Source organism: Bubalus bubalis, chromosome 17 (genome assembly GCF_019923935.1).
Source record: "Bubalus bubalis isolate 160015118507 breed Murrah chromosome 17, NDDB_SH_1, whole genome shotgun sequence".
In the NCBI taxonomy this organism is placed as follows: Eukaryota; Metazoa; Chordata; class Mammalia; order Artiodactyla; family Bovidae; genus Bubalus; species Bubalus bubalis.
In genome coordinates, this window is record NC_059173.1 from 44,465,439 (window position 1) to 44,480,735 (window position 15,297).

General features: G+C 36.3%; 1 long non-coding RNA gene across 1 annotated transcript in view; it reads left to right on the forward strand.

Moving 5' to 3' along the window:
• Positions 1–343: 343 nt before the first annotated feature.
• Positions 344–15,297, forward strand: part of LOC112579963 — a 112,106-nt gene continuing 97,152 nt past the window's right edge. The window contains exon 1 of the long non-coding RNA XR_006545621.2: positions 344–583. This is a non-coding gene — a long non-coding RNA (uncharacterized LOC112579963). The remainder of the gene's footprint in view (positions 584–15,297) is intronic.

Genomic DNA, 15,297 nt, shown 5'->3' on the forward strand with positions numbered 1-15,297 from the left:
TTACAATTTGTAAGGACACACAAGCTGGTATTTTAATTTCAGCATTCTTTTGCATTTCATACTGACTATATTTCTTTGAGGACAATGATCATCATTATACCAATCAATTTAAAGGAAAATAAGAATATTCCTTTAGCAAATTTATTCAATCTAAAAGATTTCCTTATCTATATTCAGTACATCAGATTTTCTTCTCAGTTCTAAAGCTGTGAGTGGGAGAAAATACTATTCTTGCTACTTTAGTTGCCAACCAATGATAGGTCTCTTTGAGCAGAAAACCAATTAGTAGTTATTCTTATTCTGTGGTTGGATTTAAGAGTGCTTTCATATTGAAAAACAAAAAGAAAAGAAAGCTTAGTGCACTGTTAGCTGATCATAGATTTTTCCTTTGGCTTAAAGTAGTTCCTGATCATAGTCTCAAGTCTTATTGAGTCAGATTTATAGCTTTATGCATTTCACTTCTTTTAAGCATCAGTAATTCTGAGTTAGAGGATTGTAAGAGTTCATGGAGAATACTAGTCATAGTCCAAAATGAATAAGTGAAATGGATGCCTAGAAGACAGCATGATTTTCTCTATCAAAGGTATGTTGGTATTGTTTCCTTCAATTTAAAAAGAGCTATGATGGACAGATGTAGCAATGACTTGGTTTTAGAGTCAACAAATTATTTTGAAGGGAAGCTTGATCAGAGAATAACTGTGATGCTTGTGAGTGGATTTATGAACAAGAATTATGTAGAGATATTTCCCTAACAGAAGGGATATGTAAAATTGTTTCTATGTTGATAAGGCAACTTATATCTCTATAGTGTATTACTAAAGTCTAAGCATTTATTAGCCATGATTTTTCTTACCCAACATTGAAGGTATATGAATGTAAGCTTTTTTATTGTACATATGCTGCAAAGTAGTTACTCAAAGTGCAACTGATAAAACATCAGTTGATTTTGAGATATTTTAAAAGGTAATGGAATTTCTGTATTTTCTGTAGCAAATTATCATCACCACATACTATCTTGAATACAATATTGATTATATCACTTTATAAAATAGTCTGCCTGAGGTTTAAGTTACTGACTTTAGCATCTTATTGGTCTGATAATTGCATTTCAGTTCGCTTTGGGAAACCATGCCTGGATTAATTGAGTCATTATAGTTAAAGTTGGTAATAAACAACAATAGGAAATATTTGTCTGTTCAAGGGCTGTTATCGCCTTTAACCACTTTGAATTATTAAACCATCCAAGTCAATACTGCTCACTTATTTTTAATAATGAGTTCAATGACATAAAAGTAAACAGTTTTAGGAAATGGCTTTCTTTTTGAAGCCCAGCACATGTTGCTATGTATGCAGAGTGCAGAGTGAACTTGCTGCAGCTTTTGGCAGTTTTAAAATTATTGTTAATTAACTTTTCTGCTGAAATTCCTGGAAGCTCAACTACAGTTGATGAGTTATCATGCTACAGCCAATAAATCCTGAAGTAATTTCATAAACATAGTTATTTAACCTAAATTGGATTCTCCATCAATCGAGACAAATCAATTTTTAAATGCCATATTATTGTGAATTTTTATAGTACTGCTTTATACTTATATTGGATTACACTTAAAGCATTTAGCATTTATGAATTCTAATATCTCTGCACAGTACAAAAAAGGAATATTATTAATAGTGATATATATAGAATGTATACTTAAAATATATTTGTTTATCAAAATTGATATGTAGCAGATATTCTGTGGTTTTTGATATAAGGAAAAGTGAACTAGGATCAGTAGCTCTCAGCTGTACTTTTAGTTCTACCCTGTATAATTTTCATGAACTCCAACAAGTCATGTAATTTACTGAGGCTGAGTTTATGCCTTGGCAAATGAAAATAATGCACCAAATTCTGGTAAAGACATAGAGTTAACATATCAGAAGTGCCTTATAAAATATGAAAGATTTTGCAAGAACAGAAGATTATTTTTATTGTCTATTGTTATTTTTCATTAATTCAAATTTGTTAAATTCACATTCTATATTTCTATGTAGCTATATTTTATGAGACTGTAATGATTCCAAATTTGTTTCCAAGGTTATCATGGATTGTGTATAATTTTTTCTTAATTTGAGATTCAATATGAGTTGTTCCAGGGATCACTATATGCATATATAAGATGTAGAAATTGATCTCTTAGATAGTAAAATATGCAAAGAAGATCCCATATTAGATAAAACACTCTGAGTTAGAACTGGAATTTGTGATTGTGAAAGAATTTCGGAGCAATGATTCATTTCTTATTAGTATAATCGATATGTAAAGAAAACTTTGGTTAAAGAAATGTCTTAAAATATGTGTTATAACAGGATAAAGGAAGTAAAATTCTACTGAAAGTCTAGTTTAGTATTTTCTGAAAAAAATGAGGCTGGAAAGAAATCGACGTATTTAGTTCTGGATAACTACTGTTTGTGCCAAGCACAATTAAATAATTCATTCATTCGTTTATTAATGAAGCCCTGTATTGACTATATGCTCTGTGTTTATTGCTGGGTGCTGACTCTGCAAGGATGTGAAAGAATGGTCCTACTCCCAGTATAGCAGGGGAAGACAAATTGTAAGAGATGATTACAGCAACATCTGTGTGCCATAGTCTGTATATGTCTCAAATGTTAAAATCACATCAATCAAAGATGTAATTGAGAGTGCTAAGAAGCCTTCCCAGAGGATAGATGTTTGGATCTTGTGTTAGCTGGTCAGTTTTACATAATGCCTTCCATTTTTATCTCTGCATTTTTTTTTTTTCTTTCTAGTGAGAGAGCTAATCCATTTTGCTATTTTTATGCTCAGCTTACCTCATTTCATAGAATGTTATAAAGATCCTCTGTGTGTGTGCTCAGTCACTTCGGTTGTGTCCAACACTCTGTGACCATTATAGACTGTAGCCTGCCAGGCTCCCCTATCAATGGGATTCTCCAGGCAAGACTACTGTAGTGGGTTGCCATACCCTCCTCCAAGGGATCTTGCTGACCCAGGGATTGAACTCACATCTCCTTCATTGCTGGTGAATTCTTTACTGCTGAGCCACCAGGGAAGACTCTATTTCTCAGTTTACACAGAATCACACAATGCCACAACCCCGGAACTGTTTCTGGAAGAGAGAGGACCAGAAAATGGGCCTTCTGACTTTCATTCAGGCTATTACCTCTCCTCATGTATTTATTTTCATATAATGTTCTCAGTTCCATCCAGATTCAGAAAGCTAAGTCATACAATAATACAATTTGGTTTTATTTTATATATCCATTTGTATCCGGCTTCAGATCTACTTTTGGTACAAAATCTGATGAAATTTTTTTTCTAAATTTATTTATTTTTTAATTGAAGGATAATTGCTCTATAGAATTTTGAAACATCAACAAGAATCAACCATAGGTACACCTATGTCCCCTCTTTCCCGAACCTCCCTCCCATCTCCTTCCCAACTCCACCACTCTAGGTTGATACAGAGCCCCTGTTTGAATTCCCTGAGACATACAGAAAATTCCCATTGGCTATTTATTTTACATATGTATTGTAAGTTTCCATGTTATTTCCTCCATACATCACACCTTCTCCCTGATCCCCTACCCCTGTGTTCATAAGTCTGTTCTCTATTTCTGTTTCTCCATTGCTGCCCTGCAAATAGATTCATCAGTACCATCTTTCTAGATTCCATGTATATGTATTAGTATACAATATTTATATTTCTCATTCTGACTTACTTCACTCTGTATAATAGGCTCGAGGTTCGTCGACCTCATTAGAACTGACTCAAATGAGTTCATTTTTATGGCTGAGGAATATTACATTGCATATACGTACCACAGCTTCTTTATCCATTCATCTGTCAATGGACATCTAGAGTGCTTCCATATTCTAGCTTTATAAATCGTGTTGCAGTGAACATTAGGTACATGTTTCTTTTTCAATTTTGGTTTCGTCAGGATATATGCCTAGTAATGGAGTTGCTGGGTCCTATGGTAGTTTTATTCCTAGTTTTTTTTAAGGAATGTCCATACTGTCTTCCATGGTGGCTATATCAATTTACATTCCCACTAGAAATGCAAGAGAGTTCCCTTTTCTCCACATCCTCTCCAGCACTTATTGTTTGTAGGCTTTTTGATGATGGCCAACTCCATCAAGTCATGTAATTGACTAAGGCTGAGTTTATGCCTTGTCAAAGGAAAACAATGCACCGAATTCTTGTGACTGGTGTGAGGTGATATCTCATTGTACTTTTGATTTGCATTTCTCTAATAATGAGCGATGTTGAGCATCTTTTCATATGTTTGTTAGCCATCTGTATGCCTTCTTTGGAGAAATGTCTGTTTAGGTTTTTTTCCCCACTTTTGAACTGGGTTGTTAGTGTTTCTGCTATTGAGTTGTATGAGCTGCTTGTATATTTTGGAAATTAATCCTTTGTCAGTTGTTTCCTTTACTATTATTTTCTCCCATTCTGAGGGTTGTATTTTCACCTAGTTTGTAGTTTCCTTTGCTGTGAAAAAGCTTTTAAGTTTAATTATGTCCCACTTGTTTACTTTTGTTTTTATTTCCATTACTCGAGGAAGTGGGTCATAGGGGATCTTGCTTTGATTTATGTCATTAAGTGTTCTGCCTATGTTTTCCTCTAAAACTTTTATAGTTTCTGGTCTTATATTTAGGTCTTTAATCCATTTTGAGTTTATCTTTGTGTATGGGGTTGATTGATTAATTGAAGTTGCTCAGTCATATCTGACTGTTTTCAACCCCATTGACTGTAGCCTATGAGGCTTCTCCATCCATGGGATTTTCCAGGCAAGAGTACTGGAGAGGGTTGCCATTTCCTTCTCCAGGGGATCTTTCCAACCCGGGGATCGAACCCAGGTCTCCAGCATTTCAGGCAGATGCTTTACCCTCTGAGCTACCAGTGTTAGGAAGTGTTCTAATTTCATTATTTTACATGTAGCCGTCGCATTTTCCCACCACCATTTGTTGAAGAAGCTGTCTTTGCCCCATTGTATATTCTTACCTCATTTGTCAAAAATAAGGTACCCATAGGTGTGTGAGTTTATCTTTGGGCTCTCTATCCTGTTCCATTGGTCTATATTTCTGTTTTTGTGCCAGTACCATACTGTCTTGATTTCTGCAGCTTTATAATATAGTCTGAAGTCAAGAAGGTTGATTCCTCTAGCTCCATTCTTCTTTCTCAAATCTGCTTTGGCTATTTGGGGGTCTTATGTGTTTCCATATGAATTGTGAAATTTTTTGTTCTATTTCTGTAAAAAATGTCCTTGGTAAATTGATAGAGATTACATTGAATCTGTAGATTGCATTTGGTAGTATAGTTATTTTCACAATATTGATTCTTCCTACTCAAGAACATGGAATATCTTTCCATCTGTTTATGTCATCTTTGATTTCTTTTATCAGTGTCTTATAATTTTCCATATATGATTCTTTGTTACTTTAGGTAGCTTTACTGCTAGATATTTTATTCTTTTTGTTACAGTGGTGAATGTGATTGATTCATTATTTTCTCTTTCTGATTTTTCATTGTTAGTATATAGGAATGCAAGTGATTTCTGTATATTGACTTTGTATCCTGCAACTTTGCTAAATTCACTGATGAGCTCTAGTAATAATTTTTTTATGATAGTTTCTTTTGGGTTTTCTCTGAATAGTATCATGCCATCTGCAAATAGTGAGTGTTTTACTTCTTCTTTTCCAATCCCAACTCCTTTTATTTCTTTTTTTTCTCTAATTGCTATAGCTAGGACTTCCAGGAGTATATTGAATAATAGTGGTATGGATGGACACCCTTGTCCTGTTCCTGATCTTAGAGGAAATGCTTTCAGTTTTTCACCATTGAGAATAATGTTTGCTGTGGGCCTATCATATATTGCCTTTATTATGTTGAGGTAGATTTCTTCTATATCCATTTTTTGAAGCACTTTTAGTATAAATAGGTGCTGAATTTTGTCAAAAGATTTTTCTGCAGCTTTTGAGATTATCATATTGTTTTATCTTTCAATTTGTTAATATGGTGTATCACATTGATTGATTTGCATATATTAAAGAATCCGTGCCTCCCTGGAATAAACCCAACTTGATCATCATGTATGAACTTTTTTGTGTGTTGTTGAATTATGTTAGCTAGAATTTTGTTGAGGATTTTTGCATCTCTGTTCACCAGTGATATTGACCTGTAATTTTCTTTTTGTGTGTTGTCTTTGCCTAGTTTTGGTATCAGGGTGATTGTGGCCTCATAGAATGAGTTTGAAGGTGTTCATTCCTCTGTAATTTTTTGGAAGAGTTTCAGAAAAATAGACATTAGCTCTTCTGTAAATGTTTGATAGAATTCCCCTGTAAAGCCATCCAGCCCTGGGCTTTTGTTTTTTTGTGAGATTTTTTATCATAGTTTTTGATTTCAGTGTTTGTAACTGGCTTGTTTGTAATTTCTATTTCTTCTTAGTTCAGTCTTGGAAGGTTGAACTTTTCTAAGTATCTGTCCATTTCCTCGAGGTTGTACATTTTATTAGCATATAATTGCTGATAATATTCTGTTATGATCCTTTGTATTTCTGTGTTTTCTGTTGTAACCTCTCCTTTTTCATTTCTAAATTTGTTGATTTGATTTTTCTCACTTTTTTTTCTTGATGAGTCTGGTTAGTGGTTTGTCAATTTTGTTTATCTTCTCAAAGAACCAGATTTTAATTTTATTGATCTTTGCTATTGTTTCCTTCATGTCTTTTTCAGTTATTTCTGCTCTTATAATTATGATTTATTTCCTGCTGACTTGGGGTTTTTTGCTCTTCTTTTACTAACTGCTTTAGATGTAGACTTAAGTTGTCTGTTTGAAGTTTTTCTTGTTTCTTGAGGTAGGATTGTATTGCTATAAACATCTTAGAACTGCTTTTGCTGAATTCCATAGGTTTTGTGATTTTGTTGCCATTTGTTTCTAGAAATCTTTTGATTTCCTTTCTTATTTCTTCAGTAACCTCTTCATTAGTTAGCAATGTATTGCTTATTCTCCTTGAGTTTGTGTTTTTTTGTAGTCGCCCCCCACCCCCCGGCCCCGTAGTTGATTTCTAGTCTTATAGTGTTGTGGTCAGAGAAGTTATTTGATATGATTTCAATTTTCTTAAATTTACTGAGGCTTGATTTGTGGTCCAAGATGTGGTCTATCCCAGAGAATGTTCCATGTGCACTTGAGGAGAAGGTGTATTCTTCTACATTTGGATGGAAAGTCCTGAAAATATCAATTAGGTCCATTCAGCCTAATGTTTCATTTAAGATTAGTGTTTCCTTATTGATTCTTTGTCTTGATGATCTGTCCTTTGATGTAAGTGGAGTGTTAAAGTCCCCTACTATTATTCTGTTACTATTGATTTCCCCTCTTATGCCTGTTAGTGTTTGCCTTATGTATTGAGGTGCTCCTATGTTGGGTGCATAAATATTTACAATTGTTATGTCTTCTTTCTGGATTGATCCCTTGATCATTATGTAGTGTCCTTCTTTGTTATGATATTCTTTAAAGTCTATTTTGTTTGAAATAAAGATAGCCACTCTGGCTTTCTTTTGGTTTACATTTGCATGGAATATCTTTTTCCATCCTTTTACTTTCAATCTGTATGTGTCTCTAGGTCTGAAGTGGGTCTTTTGTAGGCAGCATATATATGGGTCATATTTTTGTATCCATTCAGTCAGTATGTATCTTTCGGTTGGTGCATTTAATCCATTTACATTTAAAGTAATCATTGATATATATGATCCTATTGGCATCTTCTTAATTGCTTTGGGTTTGTTTTTGTATGTCTTTCCTTTCTCTTGTATTTACTGGCTAGGTAAGTCCCTTTAGTATTTGTTGCAAGGCTGGTTTTGTGGTGCTAAATTCTTTTCACTTTTGCTTGTCTGTGAAGCCTTTGATTTCTGCATCAGTTTTGAATGAGATCTTTGCTGGGTAAAGTAATCTTGGGTGTGGATTTTTTTTATTTCAGTACTTTAAATATAACCTGTCATCCCTTTCTGGCCTGCAGAGTTTCTGCTGAAAGATCCATTGTTAATCATATGGGCTCTCCTTTGTATGTTACTTCTTGTTTTTCCCTTACTGCTTTTTTGTGTTTAATCTCTGTTAGCTTGGTTAATGTGTCTTGATGTGTTTTTCCTTGGGTTTATCCTATAAGGGACTCTGCATTTCTTGGACTTGATTGACTATTTCCTTTCCCATGTTGGGAAATTTTCAACTATAATTTCTTCAAAATATTCCTCAATGCCTTTCTGTTTTCCCCTCTTCCTCTGGGATCCCTATAATTCAAATATTAGCACATTTACCATTGTCCCAGTGATCTCAGAGGCTATCCTCAATTCTTTTAATTCTTTTTCCTTTATTCTGCTCTTCAGCAGTTATTTCCACTATTTTATCTTCCAGCTCACCTATCTGTTCTGCTTAAGTTATTTTGCTATTGCTTCCTTCTAGAGTATTTATTTCAGTAATTGTGTTATCCATCTCTGTTTATTCTTTATTTCTTCTGTGTTCTTGGTGATTGTATTAAGTCTGTTAGTTTTTTCTTGCATTTTCTCCATTCTATTTTTAAGTCTTTGGAACATCTTTACTATCATTATTCTGAATTCTCTTTCATGTAGACTGCTTATTTCCTTTTTGTTTATTTGGTCTTATGAATTTCTGTCTTTTATTTGTGCTGTATTTCTCTGTCTGCTCTTTTTTTTTTTTTTTTTTCTAACTCACTCAGTTTGAGGTCTCATTTTCCCAGGCTTTAGGGTTATATTCCTTCTTCCTTTTGGTTTTTTCCCTTGGAGGGAAAGATATGTTGAGTGGTTTGTGTTGACTTGTTAAGGGTGACTTGTGCCTGTGTTCTAGTGGAAGGAGGTCAAGCAGTTCAAGCAGGTAGTTACAGAAATAATGGGACATATACATACACTCACACACACAGTTATAACCAAAGTATTCTAAAGAAAAGAATACAGAAGATTGACTTGGTGGACAAGGGAAACCAAAAGTGATATGAACCAATGAAAAGCAAAGATAACTAATGCACAATCTGGAAAACTGAGCCTGAGCAGATTGCCAACAAGGGGTATATAGCAAAGAGAGCACAACAATTTAACTTACCTGGTGAAAAAAGAGATGAGGGAAAAAAGAGAAGAAAAAGAGAAAAACAAAGAGGGAAAGGGAGAGAAAAGAAAAAAGGAAGAGAGGGTAAAAAAAAACAGATTGAAAAGAAAAAATAGAAAAGCAAAGATAAATATACATATGTGAAAAAGATTTTTATATATTCAGGAATAGCTACAGCTGGTAAAGAACTATAAAAAAGGCAGTCAAATATATCAAAAACTAAATCAGAAAAGTCACCAAAAAATGGGTGAAAAAAATCTTAAAAAGAATTTTTTTTTTAAACAAGAAAAAACAAAGAGGAAAACTTCACAAAAGGCTAATGTGAAGGTGGAAATATGTAGGGGAAATAAGCAGTGTGATTTATTAGGAAAAAAAAAAATGTTCTTAGGATCATAGTTCTTCTTGGTTGTGGAGTCTGCCCCTGTGGATGGGGTTGGATTAGTGTCCTGTGATGTTTTCCTAGTTGGGGGAGCTTGTGCCTGTGTTCTGGTTAATGGAGCTGGATCTCATCTCTCTGAAGGGCAGTGTAGTGTCCAGTAGTAGGTTTTGGAGTGTCTCTGGATTCAGTATGTCTTTAGGCAGTTCTTCTGGCTTTGGCAGTTTCTGCAGCTTCTTCAAAGTAGCCCTCTCAGCATATCTTCACTGCCACCAGCCCCCTACTTGTCCCAGGAGTCTTTGCCAGTTTTTCTGTTCCTCGGTCCCACCCTGCACTGCAGGTTGATGCTTGCTAGGTAAAGGCTTGTGTGGATCTTTTCTTGGCTCCCCAGCCCTGCCCTCTGTGTTGTGGAAACTTGTATGGGCTTCCCTCAGCCCCCTGGGCTCACCCTCTATGTTGCGGGGCTTGTGTGCACTTCTCTCATCTCACCAGGTCTGCCCTCTGTGTAGCAGTGCTTGTGTGCACTTGTCTTGGCTCCCCGGGCCTGCTGTCTGTGTTGCGGGCTTGTGTGCACTTGTCTCAGCTCCCCAGGCCTGCCCTCTGTGTTGCAGGGCTTGTGTGTTCTTCTTTTGGCTCCCTGGGCTGCCCTCTGTGCCATGAGGCTTGTGTGCACTGGAGAGGTTTGTATGCTGTGACTCTCTGGGCCCCCTGGGCCCGCCCTCTTGATGAAGTATTTCAAAGAGGAAAAGGGAAGGACACTGAGTGGAGTGGGGAAGGGAGAAGGAATGAAAGTGGGAGAACAAAGGGATAAAAAGGGAGGCAAAGGTAGAAGTAGGAGAAAGAGAAAGAGAGCGGTGTTTACATGACTTACTATAGGTAACAAAGCAATTCATTGTGTGCAGAATATTGAAAAAAAATTCTCGGGTTATATACAGAAATATAATTTGTGTCATTGGATTTGTAAAGATTGCTCATGAACCAATTTCAATATATCTTTAAGTTTCAAATGCTTACTCTAACCCAGCATATAATTTTATTTCTAAGATCTTAAAGAAACAGGGATCTATGAAATATAAAACACTAAATTAATTTGTGTGATTTTTTTTTTTCTGGTGCAATTTTCACAAATACATTAAGATATATGCAAGTTTGGTTGTGTCCAAATACTGGCTTTTTCTCAGAGGTTATCCACCTTTCTGTCCTGATGACACTTCCACTGAATTTTAAGGTCAGTGTAACAGCAGGGTCCTTTTTTGCCCTGATTCTTTATTTCAGAGCAGTTATACTTGTCTATTTAATAATGCTGCATTTGAAGGAAAACTATTATTAACTTTTTGTTAATTGTATTTTTTTGGTAGAACCCCAATAGAGATTTCTTAATACCCCACTGGGAAATGACTAGGTAATCCCATTATCAGAGCCCTGTTTAATGGAGGTTTCCAGTATTCCCTCTGTTTGCCTTTCAGCAGCTAATAGTACCTTAAGTAGCTAATTGTACCTTAAGGTAACAATTCTAGGTCATAAAAAATGTCAATATTTAGCCATTATGATCTTTTAAAGTTTCTTTTCTTTTCTTTGAGGTGGTGAATAAAGGGGTCAAGTAGTGGACTTGGATTCAAATTTCAATTTTTACTACACATCAAAATTAATTAGGCCTATGTCCTTGTACTAGTTTTCTTTTGAAATCATTATTGCTACCCAATCACTCCATGGTCACTGGCAATAATAATAGATTTACCTTTTTAAAAGAAAATCTGTTTCTTCTATTTTAAAATTAGTGTCAAGTTTTACTAGGTGTTTTAGACACTGTCAGTTTTATTTTGTGCAGATTATTTCCTATAAAGACTAACTATTCCCCACACCAATCTTTTTTTCTTATTTTCTAAGTCATTTGTTAGGACTCATTATTTTTTCCTCTGTAGCAGTACACAGGGAAATAAATTAGGTAGTTTGTTCTGATTTATGTTGAAAAGGATAGGCCAATAATATTTAATATGAATTTGTTAAACTGAGTTTGTTTTGAGTTGTAAACTAATATGTGGGCAAATTGTGATACATCTCTCTCAGATATTCTAGGTCATTCTATCATTGCTGTTGCTAATCCAATTCTTCCAAGTATTTTCAGTGACTTATAGTGGGGCTTCCCAGGTGGCCCTAGTGGTAAAGAACCCACCTGCCATTGCAGGAGATATAAGAGACACAGGTTCGATCCTTGGGTTGGGAAAGAAGGACATGGAAATCCACTCCAGTATTCTTGCCTGGAGAATCACATGGACAGAGGAATCTGGCAGGCTACAGTCCATGGGATCGCACAGAGTCAGACATGACTGAAGTGACTTTGTGCTCACTCACTATAGTGAATTAATAGTTAAAATTGAATAAGCACTGTTCATGTTAGACCTGTGCTAAGTGTTTCCATGCATTATCACACTTAATTCTCATATCAGCCTTGTAAGGATTCCCTATTTATGTTGATAAAAATAGATATCTTCCTCAATAGATAAGAAGTTGAGGCAGAAAGAAGTTACACAATTTGCCACAGGCTGGTAGGTTGTAGACCCACAGTTAGAAATAAGGCAGCTTAACTCTGAAATTGGTCTCTCCATTCTTCTCTATATTAACATATCAGCAGAGGAAAAGGCCATGTATAAATGGCGGAATCAAAGAGCTGTGTTTTTAGTGTATACATAAAACAAAACAAAACAAAATATTTACACATTACAATGCTGATTTATACTTTGTTTTTATTTTCTGCTTCAAATTCTAAGCATTTTTTTCTGTAGTAGGGTAAATAACCCTTGTCAAACATGATATAATAATGATATCATAAAATATAGTATAAAGATACCCTAATTTTCTTAATTATTCTCTACTTTTTAAAATTAGAGCATAATTGCTTTACAATCTTAGTTTCTGCTGTACTACAATGTGGATCAGCTGTAAGTATACATAGATCTGATAGATAGAGTGCCTGATGAACTATGGGAATGAGGTTTGTGACATTGTACAGGAGACAGGGATCAAGACCATCCCCATGGAAAAGAAATGCAAAAAAGCAAAATGGCTGTCTGGGGAGGCCTTACAAATAGCTGTGAAAAGAAGAGAAGTGAAAAGCAAAGGAGAAAAGGAAAGATACAAACATCTGAATGCAGAGTTCCAAAGAATAGCAAGAAGAGATAAGAAAGCCTTCTTCAGCAATCAATGCAAAGAAATAGAGGAAAAAACAGAATGGGAAAGACTAGAGATCTCTTCAAGAAAATCAGAGATACCAAAGGAACATTTCTGGGCTCGATAAAGGACAGAAATGGTATGGACCTCACAGAAGCAGAAGATATTAAGAAGAGATGGCAACAATACACAGAAGAACTCGACAAAAAAGATCTTCACGACCCAGATAATCATGATGGTGTGATCACTCACCTAGAGCCAGACATCCTGGAATGTGAAGTCAAGTGGGCCTTAGAAAGCATCACTACGAACAAAGCTAGTGGAGGTAATAGAATGCCAGTTGAGCTATTCCACATCCTGAAAGATGATGCTGTGAAAGTGCTGCACTCAATATGCCAGCAAATTTGTAAAACTCAGCAGTGGCCACAGGACTGGAAAAGGTCAGTTTTCATTCCAATCCCAAACAAAAACAATGCCAAAAAATGCTCAAACTACCACATAATTGCACTCATCTCACACATTAGTAAAGTAATGCTCAAAATTCTCCAAGCCAGGCTTCAGCAATATGTGAACCGTGAACTTCCTGATGTTCAAGCTGGTTTTGAAAAGGCAGAGGAACAAGAGATCAAATTGTCAACATCCGCTGGATCATGGAAAAAGGAAGAGAGTTCCAGAAAAACGTCTATTTCTGCTTTATCGACTATGCCAAAGCCTTTGACTGTGTGGATCACAATAAACTGTGGGAAATCCTGAAAGAGATGGGAATACTAAACCACCTGACCTGCCTCTTAAGAAATTTGTATACAGGTCAGGAAGCAACAGTTAGAACTGGACATGGAACCATAGACTGGTTCCAAATAGGAAAAGGAGTACGTCAAGGCTGTATATTGTCACCCTGTTTATTTAACTTATATGCAGAGTACATCATGAGAAACGCTGGACTGGAAGAAACACAAGCTGGAATCAAGATTGCCGGGAGAAATATCAATAACCTCAGATATGCAGATGACACCACCCTTATGGCAGAAAGTGAAGAGGCACTAAAAAGCCTCTTGATGAAAGTGAAAGTGGAGACGAAGATCATGGCATCTGGTCCCATCACTTCATGGGAAATAGATGGGGAAACAGTGGAAACAGTGGCTGACTTTATTTTCTGGGCTCCAGAATCACTACAGATGGTGACTGCAGCCATGAAATTAAAAGATGCTTACTCCTTGGAAGGAACGTTATGACCAACCTAGATAGCATATTCAAAAGCAGAGACATTACTTTGCCAACAAAGGTCCGTCTAGTCAAGGCTATGGTTTTTCCTGTGGTCATGTATGGATGTGAGAGTTGGACAGTGAAGAAGCCTGAGCGCCAAAGAACTGATGCTTTTGTACTGTGGTATTGCAGAAGACTCCTGACAGTCCCTTGGACTGCAAGGAGATCCAACCAGTCAATTCTGAGGGAGATCAGCCCCTGGATTTCTTTGGAAGGAATGATGCTAAAGCTGAAACTCCAGTACTTTGGCCACCTCATGCGAAGAGTTGACTCATTGGAAAAGATTCTGATGCTGGGAGGGATTGGGGACAAGAGGAGAAGGGGACGACAGAGGATGAGATGGCTGGATGGCATCACTGACTCGATGGACATGAGTCTGAGTGAACTCCGGAAGTTGGTGCTGGACAGGGAGGCCTGGCACGCTGGGATTCATGGGGTTGCAAAGAGTTGGTCATGACTGAGTGACTGATCTGATCAGATCCAATCTGATACATATATCTACTCCCTCTTGAACCTCCCTCCCGTTAATCCCTCCATCCCACCCCTCAAGGTAATCACAGATCACCAAGCTAAGATCTTTATGCTATACAGCAACTTCCCACTAGCTATCTTACATAAGGTAGTGTATATATGTCAGTCTTACTCTCCCAATTCATCTCATCCTCCCCTTCCCCGCTTGTGTCTACATGTCCATTCTCTACATCTGCATCTCTATTCCTGCCATAAAAATAGGTTTATCTGTACCACTTTTATAGATTGCATGCATATCCATTAATATATGATATTTGTTTTTCTCTTTCTGACTTATTTTATTCTTTATTACAGACTCCCTAGGTCCATCCACATCACTACAAATGACCGAATTTCATTCCTTTTTATGGCTGGGTATTATTCCATTGTATTTATGTACCATATCTTCTTCTCTACTTCTGAATATTTATACTGTTTTTAATTTTATAACATCATAGAGAAATTAATACATGTTGATGCCTGGCTATCTTAGCTTGGAGTACTATAACAAAATAGTACCACCTGGGTGGCTTATATGACAGAAATGTGTTTCTTAAAGTTCTGGAGGCTGGATGACCCAAGATCAGGGAGCCAGCATAGACACAAAGTTTGGTTCTGGTTATAGTCCTCTTCTAGGCTGTAGACTGTAGACCTATCCTTATGAGAGCAGAAAGGGGAAAAAGCTTTCTCATGCCTCATAATAAGAGCACCAATCCCATTCACGAGGGACCTACTCTCAGGACTTCATCTAATCCCAGTCACCTCCAAAGCCCCAACTCCTAATACCATCACATGGCAGGAAGATAGGGGCTCAACATAGCAACTTGTGGGGGGACAAACATTCCA